At 39.3% G+C, this 24,169-nt stretch overlaps 1 protein-coding gene across 1 annotated transcript in view; it reads right to left on the bottom strand.

The window, feature by feature from the left end:
• Nucleotides 1-24,169, bottom strand: part of LOC142106596 (serine/threonine-protein kinase SBK1-like) — an 80,264-nt gene that overhangs the window by 13,790 nt on the left and 42,305 nt on the right. The gene's annotated exons all lie outside the window — the stretch shown is intronic.

A 24,169-nucleotide genomic window follows, 5' to 3' on the forward strand; every position in this document is an offset into this window, starting at 1 on the left:
TTTATGCCCATTCATTCTGTAGAGCATTTATGAGGTCAGGCACTGATGTTGGTTGAAAAGGCCTGGCTCGCAATCTCCGTTCCAGTTCACCCGAAAGGTGTTCAATGGGGTTGAGGTCAGGGCTCTGTGCAGGCCAGTCAAGTTCTTCTACACCAAACTCATCAAACCATGTCTTTGTAGTCCTTGCTTTGTGCACTGGGGCACAGTCATGTTGGAATAGAAAAGGGCCTTCCACAAACTGTTGCCATATAAATGGAAGCATAACATTGTCCAAAATGACTTGGTATACTGAAGCATTAAGATTGCCCTTCACTTGAGATAAAGGACCTAGCCCAAATCCTGAAATACAGCCCGATAGCATTATCCCTTCTCCACCAAACTTCACAGCTGGCATAATGCAGCCAGGAAGGTAACATTCTCCTGGCATCGGCCAAACCCAGACTCGCCCATCTGACTGCCAGAGAAGTGTGATTCATCACTTCACATAACAGGTTTCAACTGCTCCACAGTCCAGTGCCAGTGTGCTTTACACCATTCCGTCTGACGCTTGGCATTGATCTTGGTGATATGAGGCTTGCATGCAGCTGCTTGGCTATAGAAACCCATTCCATTAAGCTCCCACCACACAGTTTTTGGGCCTACATTAATTAATGCCAGTGTAAGTTTGGAACTCTTCAGCAATGGAATCAGCAGAATGTCAGCGACTTAGCAGTCGTTGACCCCGCTCTGTGATTTTACATGGTCTTCTGTTTTGTGGCTGAGGTGCTGTTGTTCCTAAATGCTTCCACTTCCTAATAATATCACTTACAGTTGACCGTGGAATATTTAGCAGGGATGAAATTTCACAAATCGTCTTCTTGCAAAGGTGGCATCCTATCACAGTACACAGTACTTGAAGAATGACCCATTTTGTATCACAAATGTTTGCAAATGGAGACTGAATGGCTAGGTGCTTGATTTTATACACTTCTGGCAATGGGTCTGATTGAAACGCCTCAATTCAATAATTAACAGGTGTGGCCAAATACTTTTGTTCATATAGAGCGTATATACAATGTGTGTATATATATGTGTGTGTGTATATGTGTGTATATATATATATGAATATATATATATATATATATATATATATATATATATAAATAATTTGCTCACTAGACATGAACAGACCATTACAAGTTTCGTAAAAATGATATATCAACATTCAATAAACTATAAAATATTATATAAAATCATGCCCAAGAATCGTTTCAGCGTACTACATTTTCATCAGGGGCACTAAACAAACAATACTGCAGTCATTAAATTCCTAGCAAGGAGCAAACAAGCAACTGTGTTGACACAACGATTCAAAGCTACAGAGTCTAATATGTTAATCACCAACACAACATAATAATAATATTAGTTTAATTAGAAAATACACACTAGCAAATTATATATGAAACACTTATTATATTAGTAAGTGCTGATCAAGAATAAAGTAAATGAAACCTACAAATGCAGATTTAAAACCAAAAGCAATCCATGCCATTAACACTGAGTCTGTCACAATAAGATGTTAGGAACATATAATCAAATCTATAATTAAAATAAATAAAGAATATAACTTCTATGACTGGAATTTTCGTGCAGGCTTAGAAATCCAATGTAGAGACAAACAGAGAATTACACAGGATGAATGGATCAGACGGAGCTCCAGCTGCATGCTGCTCGTATGTTGCCTAGTAACCGCATACACGTGACCAAACAATATTAGACAGAAGGAGACTGGCAGAATGTATTATATCTGGCTGCAGTAAGAACCTGTAAAGAAAATGTACAAAAAGCACACAGTGGGAATTGCATAAAACAGTCACCAATATAATGTTAATATCAAGATAAAAAAAGGCAAAAACTGCAAACTTATAAAAAGTAAATACAACTCGAAAAAATAGATAGCAATATGAAGGATATAATCCACTACTAAACAAATAAAAAAAACTAACTACAATATAAAAAAAAACATAAAAATAACAAGTATAAAGAAACCCATACATTTAGATAAAAAAGTAAATAATATCTAAAGTGATAATTTCAATAGAACATCAAAATCAGCTAAATGTATAAATAAATCAGCAAATTAAAGAAAAACAACCTAACTTAAAGTCTTCATTAAAAGCGGGCAAGTGTATTGAGTCTGTAGATCCACTTAAGTTCAATGAGCAGGAACAAGTTGTCTCTATTTACCCCCTTCTAAGAAAAGGGATATGATCAACAGGAAAGCATCTGAGATCTTTAACAGAGTGTCCTTTTTCAAAGAAATGTTTTGCCAGAGGTAGTTGTTTAATATCTTCTACTATTGATGTCGCAGAATATGCCAAAGTATAGTAAATTACACAGACACATCAAGATGTAAACAATGAATTTACTATCACAGCTAAATTTGTAGTGCAGGTTTTAGACCTTGCCAAGGACAGGGTGTATGAATGTTTTTCCACACAGTAAATGTTGACAGTTAATACATCTAGAGCAGTGATAGATACAATTCAAATTGTTGGTCTAGGAGTAAGAAATATTATCTGTCTTAACCAATAGGATTCTTAGATTATGTATTTACCTGCATACAAATCTAGAAGCAGAAGAAACTTTATAAGATAACGTGGGGTCAGTAGAAATCAGATGCCAATGTTTGAGAACCATTTCATGTATATGCCTTGATGCTCTAGTAAACGTAGAACAAAAATTGATGACTCTTTTGCCATTTTGCTCAACTAAATTGTGAGGTTTAAATAGAGTCGCTCTGCAAATTTTACCTACACATTCCAGAGCTTGATCTACCTCTAGTCTATTATTTTCCCATTTAATAAAACATTGGCTCATAGAACCATAGAACCACTGTGTGCTTTTTGTACTTTTTCATTGCAGGTTCTTACTGCTGCCAGATATAATACACCTTGCCAATCTTCTACTTTCTACTATTGTTTGGTCATGTGTGTGCATTTGCTAGGCAACATACAACGAACTGCATGGTACTGGAGCTCAGTCTGATCCATTCATCCTGTGTAATTCTCCTTTTGTCTCTACATTGGATTTGAAAACCTGTCGGAAAATTCCACTCAAAGAAGTTCAGTTCTTCATTTATTATATCTAGAGGCTTGAGTGTACGTTCTTGCCTCTGGTCCTGAGAGCTTATTGAAACAGACATAGTGTGAATGGTACTGGATATATTCCAATTCATATTGCAGTTAGATATAATACATTTTGCTAGTTTTCTTCTATCTACTATAGTTTGTTCACATGAATGCGGTTGCTAGGCAACGTATAACAAGCAGCATGTAGCTGGAGCTCTGTCTGATCCAATCATCCTGTGTAATTCTTCATCTGTCTACATTGGATTTGAAAGTTTGCAGGAAAACTAAACGTAAAAGCTGAATTTTCCATTTTTTGTACTTATAGATTTTATTACATGTTTCTGACAATCTGCATTGGTAGGTTTTAGTTACTTTATTTTTGATCAGCACTTTACTAATATAATAAGCGATTGATATATAATTAGTTAGTGTGTATTTTATAATTGAACTAATATAATTATGATGTTGTGTTGGTGATTAACTTGTTAGACTCTGCAGCCTTGAATTGATGTGTTAATTAACTCAGCTGCTTGTTGGCGCCTTGTAAGGTATTTAATGACCGCAGTATTGTTTGTTTAGTGCCCCTTATAAAAGTGTAATATACTGAACGGTGAATGATGAGTATGATTCTGTAATGTATTTTATACTTTATTAAATGCTGAATATTTTTTTCTAAAGTTTACTGATCTGTGCTCGGAATATGTCAGCTCTTGCGATCTTTGGATCAATATCTTTTGAATATAGCCCTCCCTCCTGTTCTCGTCTGCCATTTAGAACAGACACAATGTAGGGAGGATATTAGCTGCAGTGCTCTGCTCTGAAAATTGCATTTACAATACAGACTACAGCATTAGACAGGGTTAAAGAGGGACAATAGAACAGCTGTGATTATTTTAATGCAGATTGTTTCTGTAGGAATCAGTCACCTAGAATAGTTTGCAGATCAATTGGCCTTTAGTCTGTCAGAGAGTTAGGTTTTGCATAGTGGCTACTGGTCGTCATTAATGTGTGTGTGTGTGTGTGTATATATATATATATATATATATATATATATATATATATATATATATATATATATATTAGAGATGAGCGCACTCGGATTTATGAAATCCGAGCCCACCCGAACGTTGCCGATCCGAGTCGGATCCGAGACAGATCCGGGTATTGGCGCCAAATTCAAATCTGAAACTGAGGCTCTGACTCATAATCCCGTTGTCGGATCTTGCGATACTCGGATCCTATAAATTCCCCGCTAGTCGCCGCCATCTTCACTCGGGCATTGATCAGGGTAGAGGGAGGGTGTGTTAGGTGGTCCTCTGTCCTGCTATATCTCGTGCTGTTCAGTTAAGTTCTGTGCTGTTCAGTTAAGTTCTGTGCTGTGCTGTGCTCAGTCCAGTGGTGCTGTGTCCTGTGCTCTGTCCTTCTGAGTTCAGTAGTGCTGCTGGGTCCTGTGCTGTGTCCTGTTCAGTCCAGTGGTGCTGTGTCCTGTGCTCTGTGCTTCTAAGGGCATAGTTATTTCCCCATTATTCCCAAGTTTTTAAAAAATAAAAAAAAGTTATAAAAAAAATTAAAATTAAAAATTAAAAAAAAAAAAATTATAACCAAATTTGCAAAACCAATCCAGCAGTATATAAGCCCATTGGTACTGCAATATTACCAAGTTCACACATTCAGCATTAAAAATCCAGTGGTACTGCTATTACAAAGTTCACTGATTCAGCAGTGTATAAGTCCAGTGGTACTGCTATTAAAAAGTTCACTGATTCAGCAGTGTATAAGTCCAGTGGTACTGCTATTACAAAGTTCACTGATTCAGCAGTATAAGTCCAGTGGTACTGCTATTACAAAGTTCACTGATTCAGCAGTGTATAAGTCCAGTGGTACTGCTATTACAAAGTTCACTGATTCAGCAGTATAAGTCCAGTGCTACTCTCCTGTGCCGCATATAATTTTTAAAGGCTTTGCCGAGTGTGTGTGGCTTAGGGGTACGCTCTCTTGTGCTACATATAATGGAAAACCAAAATTTGGAGGATAAAGTAGGGAAAGATCAAGACCCACTTCCTCCTAATGCTGAAGCTGCTGCCACTAGTCATGACATAGACGATGAAATGCCATCAACGTCGTCTGGCAAGCCCGATGCCCAATCTCCTAGTACAGGGCATGTAAAATCCAAAAAGCCCAAGTTCTCAAAAAATAGCAAAAAGAGAAACTTAAAATCATCTGAGGAGAAACGTAAAGTTGGCAATATGCCATTTACGACACGTAGTGGCAAGGAACGGCTTAGGCCCTGGCCCGTGTTCATGACTAGTGGTCCAGCTTCACCCAAGGATCTAAGCCCTCCTCCTCCCCCCCCCTACAAAAAATTTAAGAGAGTTATGCTGTCAGCAACAACAACAAAACAGCAAAGAACTCTGCCTTCTAAACAGAAATCCCCAAGGCGAGTCCAAGGGTGTTGTTGGTTGTGAACCCTGACCTTCCCATCACTGTACGGGAAGAGGTGACTCCATCCAGCATTTGCAGCACGCCCTCTGCATATGCTGTAAGGATCACCCACAGTCCAGTTACAGATTTGGCTAATGAAGGTGTGAATGTTGTACACCGGGAGGAGGATATTGATGTAGCTGGCGCTGAGGAGGATGTTGATGATTATGATGCAGATAGATACCAAATTGCCTTTCTCAATTTCTATTTATATTCTAGATTATATAACGGCTGAAAAGTTTTCTTTTTTACTCCTAGTGGAGAGGGGATCTGATGCAGACAGATACCAAATTGCCTTTGTCCAATTCTTTGTATATTTGAATTTCTAGTTCTACAGTCTATGCAGGCTGCTTTATTTATATTCAATTACAAGTGTAGGGCGGGGGGGGGGGGGCATAGATAGCCAACAAAGTAACGTGGTCCATTTAATTTCACTTTCTAGCTCCACAGTCTGTGCAGCCTGCTTTTTTTTTATCTTCAAAGTATTTATATTTACAAGCCTTGCAATCTAAATTAACTAGAGGTAGTGACGTGGTAGAACTCCAAAAGGCAGTTTGGAAGCCCCTGTACAAACTGGCTCTATTTTTTAACTGAGTTGTCCCCCCTCCAGTGTGTACTCGGAAAGAGTTTTTAGTGCAGCGGGGAACCTGGTCAGTGAGCGGCGAAGGAGGTTGCTTCCTCACAACGTTGAAAAAATGATGTTTATAAAAATGAATAATCAATTCCTCAATGAAGTACAGCACTGCCCTCCAGACAGTACAGAGGGACCTGTGGTTGTGGAGTCCAGCGGGGACGAATTGATAATGTGTGAGGAGGAGGAAGTACACACTGTAGGGGGAGAGGAATCAGAGGTTGAGGATGAGGACGACATCTTTCCTCAGTAGAGCCTGTTTAGTTTGTACAGGGAGAGATGAATTGTTTTATTGGTGTGGGGGCCCAAACAAACCAATCATTTCAGCCACAGTTGTTTGGTAGGCCCTGTCGCTGAAATGATTGGTTTGTTAAAGTGTGCATGTCCTATTTCAACAACATAAGGGTGGGTGGGAGGGCCCAAGGACAATTCCATCTTGCAACTATTTTTTTGGCATTATGTGACCATTCAACAGTCGTTTGCCATGTTCAAAAAGTAAAAGAAAATGCCAACAAATTCAATAAATTAAATCAAAAGTTAAATGCCCTGTCATTATTTAAAACAAGAGGTTTTGACGTGCTAGAATTAGTGTAGTGTTAAGATGTTATAATATAAACACTACACTTGGAACTTGGAGGAGGTATTGTGGCCCCGGTATCAAATTGGGTACCGGGGCCACCCCACTACGCAGTCCAGATACTTGTTTGGTGGAATTCAGACCAGTTGAGAGTTTTATTATTATATTGTGGGGACCACTCTATACCACACTACCACTCTATACCACTCTATTTAATACTTTAATTCTATTTAATACTTTAATTCTATTACTAATTCCCATAAAGAGGAACTGCCGCTTCTATTTAATACTTTAATTCTATTAGTAGTTACCATAAAGAGGAACAAAATAAACAAAATTTACCAAAAGTATAATATGACTTACAAACACTACACTTGAAAGATGGTGCCTTTAAATGAAAAAGTCAGTCTTCATTGCACGACTATGTGCAACAGGGACAGTTTTTTGGTTTACAAAGTCAACCAATAACACTTCGACCCTGTCTGTCTTTAACATACTTGATGGGATCTCAATGACGAATGGTCTGTACCATGGTTGGAGGAGGTATTGTGGCCCCGATACCAAATTGGGTACCGGGGCCACTCCACTATGCAGTCCAGATAGAGGTGTATCAGATATTAAACAACGTTGACTGTTGCTGCAAAATTTTTAAATAATATTGTGGGGAACACTACACTACGCAGTCCATAAACTTTTTGGGTGGAATTCAGACCCATGTAGGGTTTTTTAATAATATTGAGGTGACCCACTCCTCTATGCAGTCCAGGTACATTATTGGCGCGAATCATACAAGTTCAGGGTTTTTAATTTATATTGTGGTGACCCACTCCTCTACGCAGTCCAGGTACATTATTCGGTGCGATTCATACCAGTTGATGGTTTTCTTATTATATATATTGTGGTGACCCACTCCTCTACGCAGTCCAGGTACATTATTGGTGCGAATCATACAAGTTCAGGGTTTTTAATTTATATTGTGGTGACCCACTCCTCTACGCAGTCCAGGTACATATTTTGGTGCGATTAAGACCAGTTGATGGTTTTCTTATTATATTGTGGGGACCACTCCACTACGCAGTCCAGAAAGATACCTCGTTGCAACGTTTTGGACTAATAACTATATTGTGAGGTGTTCAGAATACACGGTAAATTAGTGGAAATGCTTGTTATTGAATGTTATTGAGGTCAATAATAGCGTAGGAGTAAAAATAAGCCCAAAAACTTGATTTTTTAACTTTTTATGCTTTTTTCAAAAAAAATCCGAACCCAAAACATCGAGAAAATCCGGATCCAAAACACAAAACAGGAGACCTCAAAAGTCACCGGTGCACATCCCTAATATATATATATATAATGTCATTCTGAACTAGTATTTGGGGGAGATAACTTCTATTTTTACAGTTACAATCTCTAATAGCAAACAAGTTCGTGCAGCAACAATTGTCAAGGCATCTGTAGTTTTTGTCATGCCAAAATATGTAGAGGTAGGGATATTGATCATCTAGGCGCCTCCTCATTATGTCATTTGCAGCCAGTTCAGTCTATTCGTGTTTCCAAACATGGCAAATTGTGTAGATTAGCAAGCAGCCCAGCATCAGGTAGCAGCCGAATAGATTGGCAGTTGCAATCCTCTACCAGCCTCACCACCTTCATTGACTTCATTATTAGTCCCTAGTCCAGCATCTAATTTTCCAATTCCAAATGACACCTCAATACAATCCATGATTCATTAAATACATCCTTGTATGTTACAGCTGCTGCTACAGGGATGTAATACATCTATACAGAAGGGAAGCAACAGTATAAGCATAGTTTTACACAATTGTCTGTGAAGCAACCATTTGTAAGAGGAAACAAGTATGGCAGTAAACATCCTGTTTCACAGCAGATCACTAAAGCCATGACAGCTATATTATTTGATCTGATTTCAATTTCTGCTGTCAATGCATCAGGTTTTAGTCTATTAGTTCAGGCCATGTGTCCATGCTACCAAATTCCATTTCTACTGAATATCAATCCCTAAGCTATACCGGTAGGTTAAGCAAAAACTAATTCAGTCCCTAGAAAATTCCATTGTACCAACTGTCCACTAAACTACAGATATGTGGACAAATGGTACTAGTCAAACCAAAGACTACATGACCATGAAAGCCCAATGCAGCGGCTGCAAAAAAAATGTCATCTGCCATGCCACCATTTTATATCCTTCAGTGACTAGAGGAACAGCAACAAGCCATCAAGACCTACACATCAAACCATGAGATAGGGAGAGGAGGGACATGTTACCTTACTCCAGCACATTGGAGTATCCTTACTGTATTGTGCAAGGTATTGAAAATATTTGAAATTGTAACAAATTAAGTGATTTCAGACACTTCCTGTCTCAGTCAAGTCATACCCCTAATCAAACTACTGGAAAAGCAGCTGGAGAAGCTGAAGGATGAGATAAATCTTAGCGGTTCTGCAAAGTATGTTGGCCTTGTACATTATGTTCTTTATTCACTTTGCCATTACCCAAGGGTTTTCAGGACCTTTAAATTGTTTTACTACATTTTGACAACTATGCTTGATCCTAGGTTTAAGTCATTTCACTGCTTCTTGTGCAAACTGCTTCTTTCAAGATGAAAATGAGAGATTCCCTGTTTCATCTTCTTCTACAACTGCTACTGACAGAAAAAACTTCAGTTTTCTGATAGTCACACTAATTATGAGTTAACAACACAACAAGCACACCATTATGAAAGATTGACATCTGGTCAGGCTTAAAAGACATGCCCAAATATATTGACACATCTACCATCTCTCAATCAGATACACCTTGGCTTAGTAGAATGGTGGAGGATTTACACACATTGTGGTCTTAGCCCCACTTTCCTGGTCCGGCAGTGTCACCTCACGGCCATTCATGCCCCTCTTGCCTACTATGGCACCCCTAAATCCTGTGTCACTATCTGTAAAAGAACACCCTCCTCTGTTCTGCTTCATGGGCGTGGTCATCTTGGATTGCATTACAGGATCCATTCTGTCAAACCAGTCTTCAGCAACTCCAGTCACATGATTCAGACAGCCTATCAGTGCACAGAGCTTCCTACTTAAACCAGAAACTGATTGGCACATTTCCATAACAATTGTCATTCTTTAGTCGAAGAGCATATATGATCTCATTGCTATTGGGGCAAGCCTTGGCATGGGCGTCTCCACTCTGAGAGTAGTCTGTCACTATTCTGTTGGATATAGCCTCAGGCTTGAGAAAGTCCACAGGTGGTGGACGAAACGCGTTGCCTACAATTCATCTGATTCTACACCTATTCTACACTTATTGACTGTCTTCCGAACGGACTAGACTATTTACAACAGGAACTCTCTTCAGCCGTTTTTCTGTTACATGGAATCTATACAGGTGCGCACCTGCAACATCATTAGGAGCTCATTTTAGCCAAACGTGAATCGGAGAGCCAGCGGTGAGCCAGCGTGAGTTTATGGTCTATGTGGAGCGACATCAGAGAGACTGTGAGTGCATATTTTGCTAATTTCTCCTGATCCATCTCAATTGCTGGCAAATCTCCGTGGCTTCAGTAGTTTTATTTGTTTGGATGGCTACGCGTATACTTCATTAGACACAAAGTGTCAGTTATCTGGAGGAGAGATATCGGAGTTACTGCAGGGAGTTTCTCCTGCTACATTACACACTTGATTGAACCTCTAGAAATATCCCCTAAACTCCGTTCATTATATTTGCCTTATCTACGGCTATCAAATATATTCTACCTGGAACGTTATTTGTCTTGTGAAGGAGTTAATATACCAATCTCAAATGACTATAGTAGAATTATGATATTCCAAAACGCTTTTCCCTGGAAATGGGAACTAGCTAAGATCTGTCTATGCCTATAAATTTGAAGAGATTAATTCTACTTCCACTACTGACCATTACAGTTTTCACTAGTGGTCAATTGCTAATATGATTGATGGTCCTTACAACCTTTATTAGTTCTATTGGCGTTGCACTTGGTGTAACGAATAATGGTTTCCAATTAATGCATACATCTCTCTACTGTTCATTTCTGAAGTTTTATATACCTTTTTACTGAAGAATGTGATTTGTGATTTTTTATTGTGTATTAAAACGTTGTACTGTATTCCATATTGCCCTGGATAGTTATTTAACTTATCACTCAGATAAATTATCGAGGGAGATTCACTACTCTGGAATCATTTTTCAGCGCTGTTTTATTTTTTTTATTTTGATATCCTCTGTTTTGGGATGTGACACCATCCTTATACAGCTGCGCTATCTGATTCCACTGAGTGTTTTTTAATTTTTAAATGAAATTTTCTTAGCGCCAGGTGACTGTTTTGTTGGATATAGCCTCATCCAACATTCTGCAACTACGTCAGTGGTCTCACTCGGTGGGACAATATGTGGTGCAGTTTATAACCCTGTCTTCCAAGTTAACTTGAAATGATGAAGCTCTCTTCTGGTAAGGCCTCTCTAACCACATTAAGGATGAGCTAGCAACTCAGGAGCTACCAGGTAGCCATAAGAAATTAATCTCACTATGTAATCGGGTGGACCTCCAATTCTGGGAAATATCTCTGAAGAGTGGAAGGGCTGAGCACCTCAAGTTTTGTCCGAGTCCAAGTACCCAACCTCCGCCACCTCCCGTGTAAGAGCCCCTGCAGCTCAGCAGATTCTGTCTCTTGTCTGAGGAACTCCAGCGGTACTTCAGAGAGAACTTATATTAATACTGCGCTGGCTCTGGCCACCTGCTACAGGCTTGCCCCAAGAAGTCTGGAAACGCTCCCTCCTAACTGCCTATGAGGAGGTTAGTTTAGGAGTGGCGCTTCACTCCTCACAACAAAAAGACTGTGTAATCTCTGTTACCCTGAAGCACCCTCGGGTTCTATATACCTTCCAGCCCCTCTGGACTCAGGAGCTGCAGGGAATTTCATGTCAGCTGAGCTGGCTAAAGAACTAACCATCCCATTGTCTATGGTCCCAATCCCTACCTATCTAATGGATGTAGATGGTAACAGTATCCCTGTGGGCACTGTCACCCACTTCCCGTCATCCTCATGGTGGGGGTACTTCATTCAGAGACTCTGACCTTTCTGATCATCTCCAAAACCTCCAATCCAATTGTTCTCTGGTTTCCTTGGCTGCAATGGCATAAAACCCATGGCGAGTGGACAACCCTCACATCCTGGCATGGGGTTCAGACCTGTCAGAGAAATGTCTGGAACACGTCATTCCGCATTGTTCCACCACTACTACTGATGCCTCAGCCATTCCTCTGCCTTATAGAGAGTTCCTGGATGTGTTCAGCAAACAGGCCGCAAAGACTTTATCACCTCATGCCCTATAAATCTCATCCTAAAGAAGATACCGCCCCACGGCAAAGTCTATCCTCTCTCTATCCGAGACACAATCTATGTCTGAATACATTGAGGAGAATTTAGAAAGAGACTTTATCTGCCCATCCTCTTAAATGGCGGAGGCAGGCTTCTTCGTAAAGAAAAAGGACGGAGGCATTTGTTGAGGCCTGTATTGACAACAACATCCGGTCAAAAAAATTATATCCTCTACCTCGGATATCTGAATTATTTGACAGGGTGAAAGGAGCTAAGTGGTTTACCAAATAGGATCTCCAAGGGGCGTATAATCTGATGAGAATCAGGGAAGGAAACGAGTGGAAAAAACTTGAATACCCATGACGGGCACTAGGAATACCTCGTGTTCCAGAACTTCGACAACTAAATCTTCCGATATTCACTCTATAATAGTGTTGTAGTGTATCTAGATGATATCCTCATTATTTCCACTGACTTTCATTTCCACTGTAACATGTCAAGTGATAATAAATGCAACTTTGGCCCTCTGAGTAACAAAACTCTCCAGATTCCACTCAAACTGGATCGCACACTGGTTGAAGAAACCTCTACATCTCTTCGGAACCATGTCATATTTTTCAGGTGGAAGGATGCAAAGATTCCTGGAGAGAGCAGGGACAGAGACAGAAGAGGGACCGCCGACCAAAGAGGTAGTGACTGGTTGTGTCTGTGAAGTAGTCAAGAAGCTCTGTAGCGAATTCAGACGTGAATACACGCTCTGCACACTCTGTAATAGTTGAGCCTGTTCAAACTTTTGTTATTTGACCCGCTGGGCCAGATGGAAGAGTGGATCCCAGGCTGAAGGTTCCCAAGCACCATCCAACATAGCCAGATTATACTAACAGGGCACTGTAAATAGGATAGTCCTTACAAGTCAAATATAGCGCTATCTCAACCACCATCTTAATTTCCCTAGATTACCCTATTACCATCCTCTACACAGCTAACGCAAGACAACAACCCTCTGACCAACATTGCAACACACACAGCCCACTTAATACTTTTACCGTTGCATTCTAGCTGGTCCATTGTGCAATATGATGTAGCACATGCCCTTGTGTTTCTAACTCCCATTGTCCTATAGATTGTAAGCTTGCGAGCAGGGTTCTTTTACCTCTCTGTCTGTATGTATTACCCAGTATTGTTTTATCAATGTTTGTTCCCAATTATAAAGCGCTACGGAATTTCCTGGCGCTATATAAATAAATGATGATGATGATGATCTCTGAGCTGCTCAGTACTTATAAATAGGACCCCACTAGATCCAAAATAGACACAAAAGATAAAACGTATACGTACATAAAGTGCTCAAGATGAAATCCATAGAGATATAAGCATGTCCTTGCCCATAATGTCATAGACACATCAGAATACATGTAAAATAAAATACAATATAAAGTGTAATACATAGAGACAGTCTTTCAACACAAAGTGGAAGTCCCAGAATTAGCCCAAGATCAGATTGAAGACCTTTCAGCAGTGAAAGAGGGAATCAGTATCTTCCATGCAGTGTTTCACACCACCATCTCCCTTGTGAATTGTATGCTTACAAGAAATTATCTTTAAACACAGCACTGTATAAGGATGATGTCCAATCCTCCCCAAGGAGTTCTCTGAATATAATGGAATCCCACACAGGAACGTAGGTAAAAAGAAAGAAGAAACTCTCTAGTGCATTAACTTTTTAATAGCACATATAGAGCACATATAGAGATAAAATTGCATGTAAAAGACATACACAAGTTGATACATCCACAAAAATCAGAGTAGATAACTCCTACCAACAATCCAGAGTAAATATGCGAAGGAATGCATTTGCCGCGGCCACAGATGACAAAGTGGATAGACTCCTCCAGCACCATACACTGTATTGTCAGGACCTGATGGGATGATGTAAAGAACATCCGACGCGTTTCTTCTCCTGGAGACTTTTCAAGGCAAAGCGATATCCATAGTCGCCTCCTTCCCTCTTTATATAGAGGAGAGAGGTGGGTAATTCCAGACGTTAAAAGGTTTTTCATTCTCATTTGAACTATAAACCTGATAGTCAAGAGTATGTCACCCTTAGAATACAGCGTATGCAAAACAAAAGAGAATATCATACGTGCTCTTGGAGGAGAGTTTATAGAAGCAAAGGAGATTATGAGATGAAAAGGAGTATTAATCAATTCAAATTACCTCTCGCCAATAGATTTGAAGTTTTAGGAGAAGGGAGAGATGGGTATTCTCATAGGAAAGATTCTACCTCTCAAACTTTTTTAGAAATGGGTCGGAGAACATGGCGGAAATTTTGAGTGAGAATCAATTGTTGGAGATCAAATCCAAAAAATTAGATGAGGTAACAGGGGAGGAGATCCAATACGTAAGACAATTTATCTTAAAAATATAAAAAGGAAATCACACAATACCAACCCTGATAAGGAAATTGTGAATGTGGAACCTACGGAAAATAGAGAGGTAGGGCCTGAGTCATTAAGGAAAGTAAGGCAAAAAAAGTAGTACATGTTCTCTGGGACAAACCATGTTACAATACAAGGGGTGCAAACTAGTTTATTATTTTGCACACAAGTTAAATACTGGCTATTTTTTAATCTAGCATACAAATACTTTAAAGCTTTATTTTTACATCGAAATTTAAAGTTGATCAAGGACATGCCCTACCCCAACTATAAATCTGTCCCCACATTTTAAATTTACCTCCCCTCCAATGCAACATGGTTTTGCCCAGATGCAAAGTTACTCCTTTTTTATGCTTTGCTCTCCTTAATGACTCAGGCCCGTAGTGTTCAACCTTAGTTCCAAAGTATTATCTGATGAGGAATACTCTATTTTAAAAAAAGGTTTAAAATTTGCACCTACTAGTCGTATCAACCACTTCAACACCTTTATTGACGTAAAAATTTGTTAGAAAGATCACACTAAAAAAATTATTTCTGAATAAAGAGACAGACATGGAGGTCAAAGAGATACAAAATATCCCCTCCAACAAATTCAAGAGTAAATCCTATTTTTACCCCACTCACATGAAAGGGAACTTCATAGACACCTTCAGCAAGCTAGTAGTGGATGAACTGAAGGGGGTTAACACTAAACAACCAATACTGCACAGTGTCACGGGCACTAGGAGTCTTTGCCCAGGATATCGCCAGATGATGGACTTACCAGAGTAATATAGTTGGTACTATGGTTCTCTGGTAGCAGGGTGACAACGGAACAGGAGAAACAGCAGATGGTGAGAGAATGCTCGAGGAAAGTCTATGACGAACAGCAACTGGTAATGAGTAGATGAATGTACACGAGGAACCAGATGGACAAGGGAACGTGAGGAAAGTCAGTGGTCTGCGTATAGCAAGTTGTACCACTGCTATAGTGAGGTGGAATGTCCAGGAGTAGCGAGGAGGTAGTGAGAGTCAGCGGTCTGCGTATAGCAAGTTGTACCGCTGTCTAGGTGAAGGAATGGAATCCAGGTGAAGATAGGTAACAGGGAAGTCAGTGGTCTGCGTACAGCAAGTTGTACCACTGCTTATGTGAGAGGATACTTGAAACTGGTGCCAATGGGAAACAGGAGTCAGTGGTCTGCGTCAGCAAGTTGTACCACTGCTATATATATGTGAGGAGGGGCATGAGGAGATGAATGTAAAGCAGAGTATACACGGGGCACACATAACTTGATCCCACGATGATATCCACAATACAACGATTACTGACAAGCACTGCTTAAGTATACAAAGTCACAATAACTATCCAGGCAATAGGAAACAAAGTCAATGGTAACAATAGCTTCAGTGGATAGGAGGCTCCGGAGGAGAACACAACTCAGTCCAGATGGATATGCAATACACAAGCAAAGTCAATGGAAAGTATGCATACCGCGGTTCAGGAGAGCAGGCTGTCAGAGAGACGTGCAGGGATACCTGAACGGCTGAAGGCCGGCAGGAGGAGAGACCACCGGAGGGTGGAAGCGGTAATCAGGTTGGTGCAGCGCACGGCAGGTAATCCAGAATGAACGAAGCAATACTCAAGAAGCAGTAGTAAGTGGAACTGGAAACATGAAGAACACGGGAGAGTTGAGGCTGTCTGGTATCCAGTAGTAGAGGTGGAGGCAGCGGGGCGCTGACACGATAAACCCAGGGGAGTTGAGACGATCAGGAACTCTGTAGTAGAAATGGAGGCAGCGGATAGGAATCAGCTGAGTGCAGGCACGATGAACACAGGAGAGTTGAGCAGGAACTCTGTAGTAGTAACGGAGGCAGCGGATAGGAATCAGCTGAGTGCAGGCACGATGAACACAGGAGAGTTGAAGTGAGCAGGAACTCTGTAGAAGCAACGGAGGCAGCGGATAGGAATCAGCTGAGTGCAGGCACGATGAACACAGGAGAGTTGAAGTGAACAGGAATCAGCAGGAGCTGAATACACGAGGAACACAGGAACACCTTCAGAGGCTCATGGGGAATGAGACTCCAAGATCAGGCAACCAGGTAATGATCACAGGTGGTTTAAATAGGGAGGGTTGCCTGATCATCCAATCAATTTAAAGCAACAGGTACTGAAGGTTTGAAAGGGCTGCACATGCGCAGACCCTCAGGATGGCGGACGGCCACGGTTCCTGAATACACGGGAAGTGGCACTCACAGTCCGGTGAGTGACACACAGTCTCACTCAGGGAGAGAGAAAATCACTTAAGACCCTACAGGATGATTGCAATATCATTATAAAACCTGCGGATAAGGGGGGAGGTGTGGTTGTCATGGACTTTAGCAAGTACGAGGCAGAAATCTTAAGACAATTGAATGAAGGAAATACATAAAGGATATTGAGGAGAGACCCTACTGATAAAAATTATAGAAGAAATTAGTACACTATTCAGTAAATGTAAATTCTAACCGAACAGGTGGTGAAATATCTGCATGTGTCTAATCCAACAACACCTGTTATATACAGTTTACCAAAAATTCATAAGAGTCTCCTAGATCCCCCAGGACATCCAATTATATCAGGGACTAGGAGCATTACTACAAATCTTTCTGAATTTATAGACTACCATTTACAGCCAATAGTGAAGGGAACTAAATCCTACATAAAAGATACGGGAGACTTTTTGAGGAAAATCTCCTCGGTTGCATGGCAACCTGACTATATTCTAGTTACAGCAGATGTTAGTTCCCTGTACACAATTATAGAACATGGTCTAGGTATTGAAGGGACCACATATTTTTAGAAAGATACTGAATATTCAGAGGAATTGAGGACATTCCTGATTGAGAGTATAATGTTCATTCTTACCCACAATTATTTCAGGTTTGGAGATGCATATTATCTCCAACAAGTGGGAACAGCTATGGGGACTAGATTCACCCCTAGCTATGCCAATTTATTTATGGCCTACTGGGAAGATCATCAGGTATGGCAGGGTCACGGCTTTGGGGCGAATCTGGTCCTATGGTATCATTTTATAGACAACATATTTTTTATATGGCAAGGGAGTAGGAATGAACTAATGGATTTCTGTACATATTTCAATTGTAATACTTACAATATTCAATTGATCTTTGAATCTAATGAGATCACCGTCAATTTTCTAGATATTACTGTTTATGTCAAAGACAATATTTTGCATACTAAAACTTACAGAAAACCAACGGACATAAACCGTTATATTGAATGCAATAGTAATCACCATCAGAATTGGTTAAAAGCAATCCCCCTTGGCCAGATGAAGAGAATCAAGAGGAATTGCACAGAACATACTGTGTTCGATAATCAGATTCAGGATTTGAGGAAATGCTTTGTAGAAAAGGGATATGATGAATTACATTTGGGGAAGGCAGAGGAGGATCTCAAATTAGTGAGTAGGGATACTCTTCTTACACCCGCTATCTCCAAGAAAGATTCAAGGAGTAAGCATTTTGAGTGGGCATTCATCACACAGTTCAATGTTGACCATAGAAAGATGGAGAATATTTTCCATAAAATATTCATCCCCTGTCCAATGGCCAAACCATGCGGATAAATCAGGACTTAGAGACTTTCCTTCGACTGTACATCTCTTCACCCCCAAGATGACTGGGCAGACCTGCTCCCCTGGGACAAATTTACACACAACATCGACTACCATGAGTCCTCAATCCGTTTCCACGTTGTGTTCGGCTTATATCCCAGAGTACCAGCTTTAGCCCTCTGTCTGCAGCCGCTGTCCTGGAGCCCGAATCATCCCTCAGCAACTTTTCAGAGACTTGGCGTCAGGTACAAGCCCCCCTGGTTAAAATGTCTTATCGCTGACAGGAAGTGTCGAGCCATCCCAAGCCTGCGACCTGGAGACAGAGTTTCGCTGTCAACTCGTAACCTGCATTTCAGAGTGCTGTCTATGAAGTTTGCTCCTCGCTGAAATTTCCAAATAAACCTCACCCTAAGTGTCCGATGTTTCGGCGGTGTCACCTCATGACCATCTGTGCCCCTTCTTGTCCTCCTACGGCACTCCTGAATCCTGTGTCACTATCTGTAAACAAACACTACCTGCTATTTAGCTTCATAGATGTGGTTATCTTGGATTGCATAACACAATCCATTCAGTCAAACTAGTATCCAGCAAGGGCACAGCAAATCCTTCTTAAACGAATAACTTCTGGTTGCACATTGCCAAAACAGCTGTCAGTCTTTAGGTGAAGGTCTCCTGGATTTGATTCTGTTTCTGTCTGCAGAATCTGCTACCAGCATTACCAAGTGCTCTGTTCCTGTCTACAGTACTTTCTACCAGCATTTCCAAGTGCTCTGTTCCTGACTGCTGTATCGCCTGTCAGCAGTATCAAGTGCCTACAGTGCTGCCCACAGCATCTTTTCACACACTTCACTGTAGGTTCAGTCTCCCATTGATTGCTTCACTGGGTGCCAGTTCGTTCCAGATCTGAGTTCCCTGTAGCTTGTTCCATGTCTGTGCGCATGGTTTCAGGTCTAAAGCCTATGTGTCCCATGACAAGTTCCAGTCCTGAATTCACTGCTGCAGACTCCAGTTCTGAGTGTCCTGTGTCAGGCCACCAGTACCCAAGGAAGCTGTTCCACAGTTCCAGATATGATCCAGATGAGCAGGTGTTCCTTAAGGCCCCCAGTTTCAATTTCTCAGTCTACTAAGCCCTCTAAACTTCAGGGTACTGATCCGGATCTTCAAAACCCGACATTCGAGTCTAAGTTCTACTTTAATGAGACAGTAGTACTTAGCATCTCATCTTTGAATTCTGGGAGGAAAAAAAAAGGCAAATTGGATCCCCCTGTACAAACAAGCTATGGTGTGCTTAAGCTGCCCACCCTCCAGTGTGTAGTCTGAAAGAGTGTTTACTGCTGCCAGAGTGATCATCGTCAGAGACTTGTTTCTAAAATTGTAGAAAAACTGGTGTTCATCAAAATGAACTACAAATTGTATGAGGAATGCGGTTCTTGCCGCAAATAGCAAGCAGAATCTGTAGATTCCAATGGAGATTAATTAATATTGCGTTGATGATCATGACATCAGTGATGAGGATTTTGATGAGGGTAATGACATTGTCTACATAGAAGAAGATGACCACTGTTACCCAAATGGCCAATACTGATCTGTTAAAATCCCTATCTAGTCTGTCCAGTTCATCAACCAACAACCAAAATGTTCTCTTTTGTGGGGGCTTAAGCAAATCAAGCACAAAAGAGTCAGTTCCTGTTACTGAAGTTTTTTTTTTTAAAAAAAACCAATTATGCGCAGGTCCTTTTCAACATATGGGTACTTGGGCCAAGGACAATTCCATCTTGCACTATTTTACATTTTGGCCTTGGTCTATCATCTTGTGTGACAGTAAAATGCTATGTGTTCGACAGCTAGACATTCCTTTGGTCGACATTCAGAAAGTCAACAATATTAGGTCGACAATTCAGGTGTCAACAGTGTTATCAGTTCACAAATTCACATGGAGGACACTATGATTAGGTGGACTTTTTAAATGTCAACAGTATTAGTATATGGATAGGGCTAGGGAACTGGTTAGGGACTGGGTTAGGGTTTAGGGAGAGGGATTGGCGTAAGGACAGGACTAGAGGGCTAGGGTTAGGGCTAATACTGTCTACGTTTGAATTGTCAATTTAATAAATACAGTCTACATTTCAATTTTATTATTGTTTTCCAACCCTGTCTATTAGTGTGCCTATCATATTATGTCAATCATGTATCTGTTGAAAACATGTATGTAGGGGCCCAAGGACAATGCCATCTTCCACCATATAACATTGTGCCCTTGGTCTCTCATCATCTGTTAAATGGCTACTGATGCCATCACTGTCCATCTAATGATCGCTGATACTACTGCTGCTGACCCTCTCCATTGTATTGCTGCTGACCCTCTACAATGTATTTTTGCTATTTGGGGGTAAATGTATGAATCTCCGGATTCTTTATCTCCGGGGTGTTCAGCCTCTTCAGCGCTTAAATTTAAAGCGGCGCTGCATTGTAAAGGGAAACTTCCCTTTACAATGCAGCGCCGCTTTAAATTTAAGCGCTGAAGAGGCTGAACACGCCGGAGATGAAGAATCCGGAGATTCATACATTTACCCCCTGGAGTATATTCTTTTTTTAAATGAAAATGTAATTGATGTAGACATCTTTGATGAGGGTGATAACAGTGTCATTTGTCACTATTAATGAAGATTACCAGTGACCCCTATTATCCAAATGCTCATGATTCATGTGTTAACATCCCTGTCTATTCTTCACTTCAACAACCAACAACCCAAATAAATCAAGCACCTCAGCTACAAAAGATGCAGTCACTGAAGTGCTTTTTTTGTTAGATTATGTGCATACCCTTTCTGATATGAGTGGGCCCAAGGACAATGCTGACTTGCACCATTTAAAATTGTGCTCTTGGTATATCATCATCTTTTAAATGTCAACTGATGTCCATATTTGGGATCTTGTGTCCACTCCCGTCTTAATGAAGAATTTTGTAACTTTGCCATTGTTGCATTTGTTTTCTCCAATTCAATACAAAAAAAATAATTAACCAGTCTCTAACTCCATCCCATAGCGTAAATCTTCAGCCATCATATCTCTAGCTATACATGTATTATTTACCAGTGCCAAAATATGTCCTCTTAATTTCGCAGAATGTGGACTATCAATTGCATTGTCTTGTTAAGTCAGATATTTTTGCCACCCAAATCTGCATCAGTGTCAGTTATACAGACTTACTTGTGTGGGAAGGCCAACTATTGGCTTATCTGAACTGTCTGTTTCACATAGTTCTTAGTTGTGCAAATGAGATTAAAAGAAATATCACAAAGAATTCTGTGCTACTTGAATTAGATGATTTATTATGTCATTTTGTCAAGAAAGGGAAAAAAAATATTTTTAGAAGGTCATGTAACCAGAAAGACAGACTTGCACCCAGTCTTTTTAAAAGGACTAATTTAAGATCTTCCATTTTTTTGCCATCAAAGACTGAAAGTTGGTTATATAGTAGAACTAATGGTTTTTACTGTTGTGGTAAAATGAGATGCATAACTTGTAGATATGTGGACCATAAATGCAATATTTTTTCTTCTTTTATGTCAGGTAAATGTTTTTCAATTGATAAAATGATGCACTGTCAGTCCTCTTATAGTAGTAGTCTATCTTATTATTTGTAAATGTGGAATACAATACATTGGATGCAAAATAAGAACCTTAAACACTTGATTTCTTGAACATTGACTAAATATTACTAATAGAGTGAAAACGCATAGTCCTTCACAACATGTCAACATTTGCCAAAAGGGGAGTATAGAAACTATAAAAATAAAGGCTATAGAACATGTTCACGCCACTACAAGGGGAGGAGATAGATACAACCTTCTATGCAAACGCGAGACTTATTGGATCTTCAGGTTAAAAACAATGATGCCGTCCGGGCTCAATGACACTATAGAGTTGAATAATATATAGGATATTAGTCCAACCTATTTTAAATTATACCATCATATTCAAACGTAAGTATTCAATTGCCCTCTTATTTTAGACTGTCAATTCAGTTTTTTCATGCCTTGCTCTAATTCCCTAGCTTTTATCATATTTGTATTTTTATTCTATATTTCTTTATTTTTATATTTTTATTATATTCTGTTTTTTTCACTATGCCTGCCACACAAAAGGGTTTAATATTAATTGTATAATTATCTATATGTTACATTTAAATGTTGATAATATTTATCTAATTTTTCTTCCATTGTATTATTGGAAGCAATGTATAGAATTTATACATTTGTAGATGTGATTAAGTATATTAGCCAGGCTTTAAAAGGTTTATTTATATTTAATTATCTCTGTCAGTAATTTAGTATAACAATGGAGACCATTTTTTTAAATTTAGTGTGAATAAGTCACATGTTTTATATTAGTATTCAGATCATCATAACTAAAGGACTGGTTCATATCTTTATACATTTTTCTTAACGACGATTAACAAGTAATTGGAAGGATGATCGCTATTCATCAGTATGGACTGTATAAATGATTTGAAAGTAGACTGATTATTACTTCAGGATGTTACATGACCACTGTCTGGTTGTAATTGTCTATTTTAAATGTTTTTTTTTATCATTTCTCCCCAAATCTTTTCTCCTCTGATTAATCAATAGGAGACCAGGGGTCCAATATCGGACTATACTCATTTTTGTTCACTATTATGAAATACTGATGACTTTTCAGATTCTCGGTAACTATCATTCCTGATTGGACATTATAAGTCATATGATCAAGACACTGGGTTCTGTGTTTCCCGGCTACTATGACAACATATTACAACAACATTGGATTGAGCTAATGAACAGCTGATAGGCGCTCAAATTTTTATTGGACATTGCAAGTCACGTGATAGGGACTCTGTTACACTCAGGTGTTTGCCATAATTCTACACTTACAATACTGCCCACAGTAATTATCATTTTTTATATATCATTTTGCGTGAATGTACTGCTTTGGATGTACCATAATGTATTCTCCACTGACATATGTCTAAACCCCATACCATTCTTATTCTTATAAGCCTATGCATTTTGAATTACAAATTTTAATTACATTTTAATATGTTTTATTGTAGTATTCTGTATGCTAGTAGCATGAGCTTGTATTAAATTACATTTTATTATCACATAGCCTTTTTCTTTTGTGTTATTGACTTTGGGTACTGATCCCAAATATTTGGTGAGCTGCGGTCCAAGTTAGCACTCTTATTTATTGGTCCATAGCTCCCATTTCTATTCTATATCCCCTCACACAATTGCCTTCAGATTGAAACACTTATTTTAAAAGAAAGAAATACTTTTTTTTGTACTCTGAATTCGTTTACTATTACTACCAGTAATTGGTGAGTGTCTTTTCTTGAGTGTCTCACACCGAATTTATCAGCACAAAATTACAACAGATTAATCTGTAAATAAACTGTTAACTTTTGTGCAGCAAATCACCTCTATTTCAATATACATTCCCTCTTTCACCCTGTCCAACCCTCTACTATCCATTTCATGAGCACATAATTGCAGCAAATGACCTCCTTCCATGCTATCAATTCTAAAATGGGAGCTGAGGGAGGACTATATATAGAAGATATTGATCAAAAACTATTTTTCACAGAAATTACAATGTTTTCCCAGAAATTGTGTTTTGCCTTGTTTACAGATACGAATTTGGCGATACAAATAATGACTCGGTGCGACTGGGTACCTTAAAATTCGATGCTGATTTCTCAGAATCTGAACCGCTCATCTCTTGTATAATATATATATATATATATATATATATATATATATATATATATAAAATAGATTTGTAAAGTGCTACGGATTTTGCTGGAACTATGTAAATGGTGATGACTCTGATATATGTATATGTAGATATATGTATGTATGTATGTGTATATATATATATATATATATATATATATATATATATATATATATATATATATATATATATATATATATGGT

Source organism: Mixophyes fleayi, chromosome 11, assembly GCF_038048845.1.
Source record: "Mixophyes fleayi isolate aMixFle1 chromosome 11, aMixFle1.hap1, whole genome shotgun sequence".
Taxonomy (NCBI): domain Eukaryota; kingdom Metazoa; phylum Chordata; class Amphibia; order Anura; family Limnodynastidae; genus Mixophyes; species Mixophyes fleayi.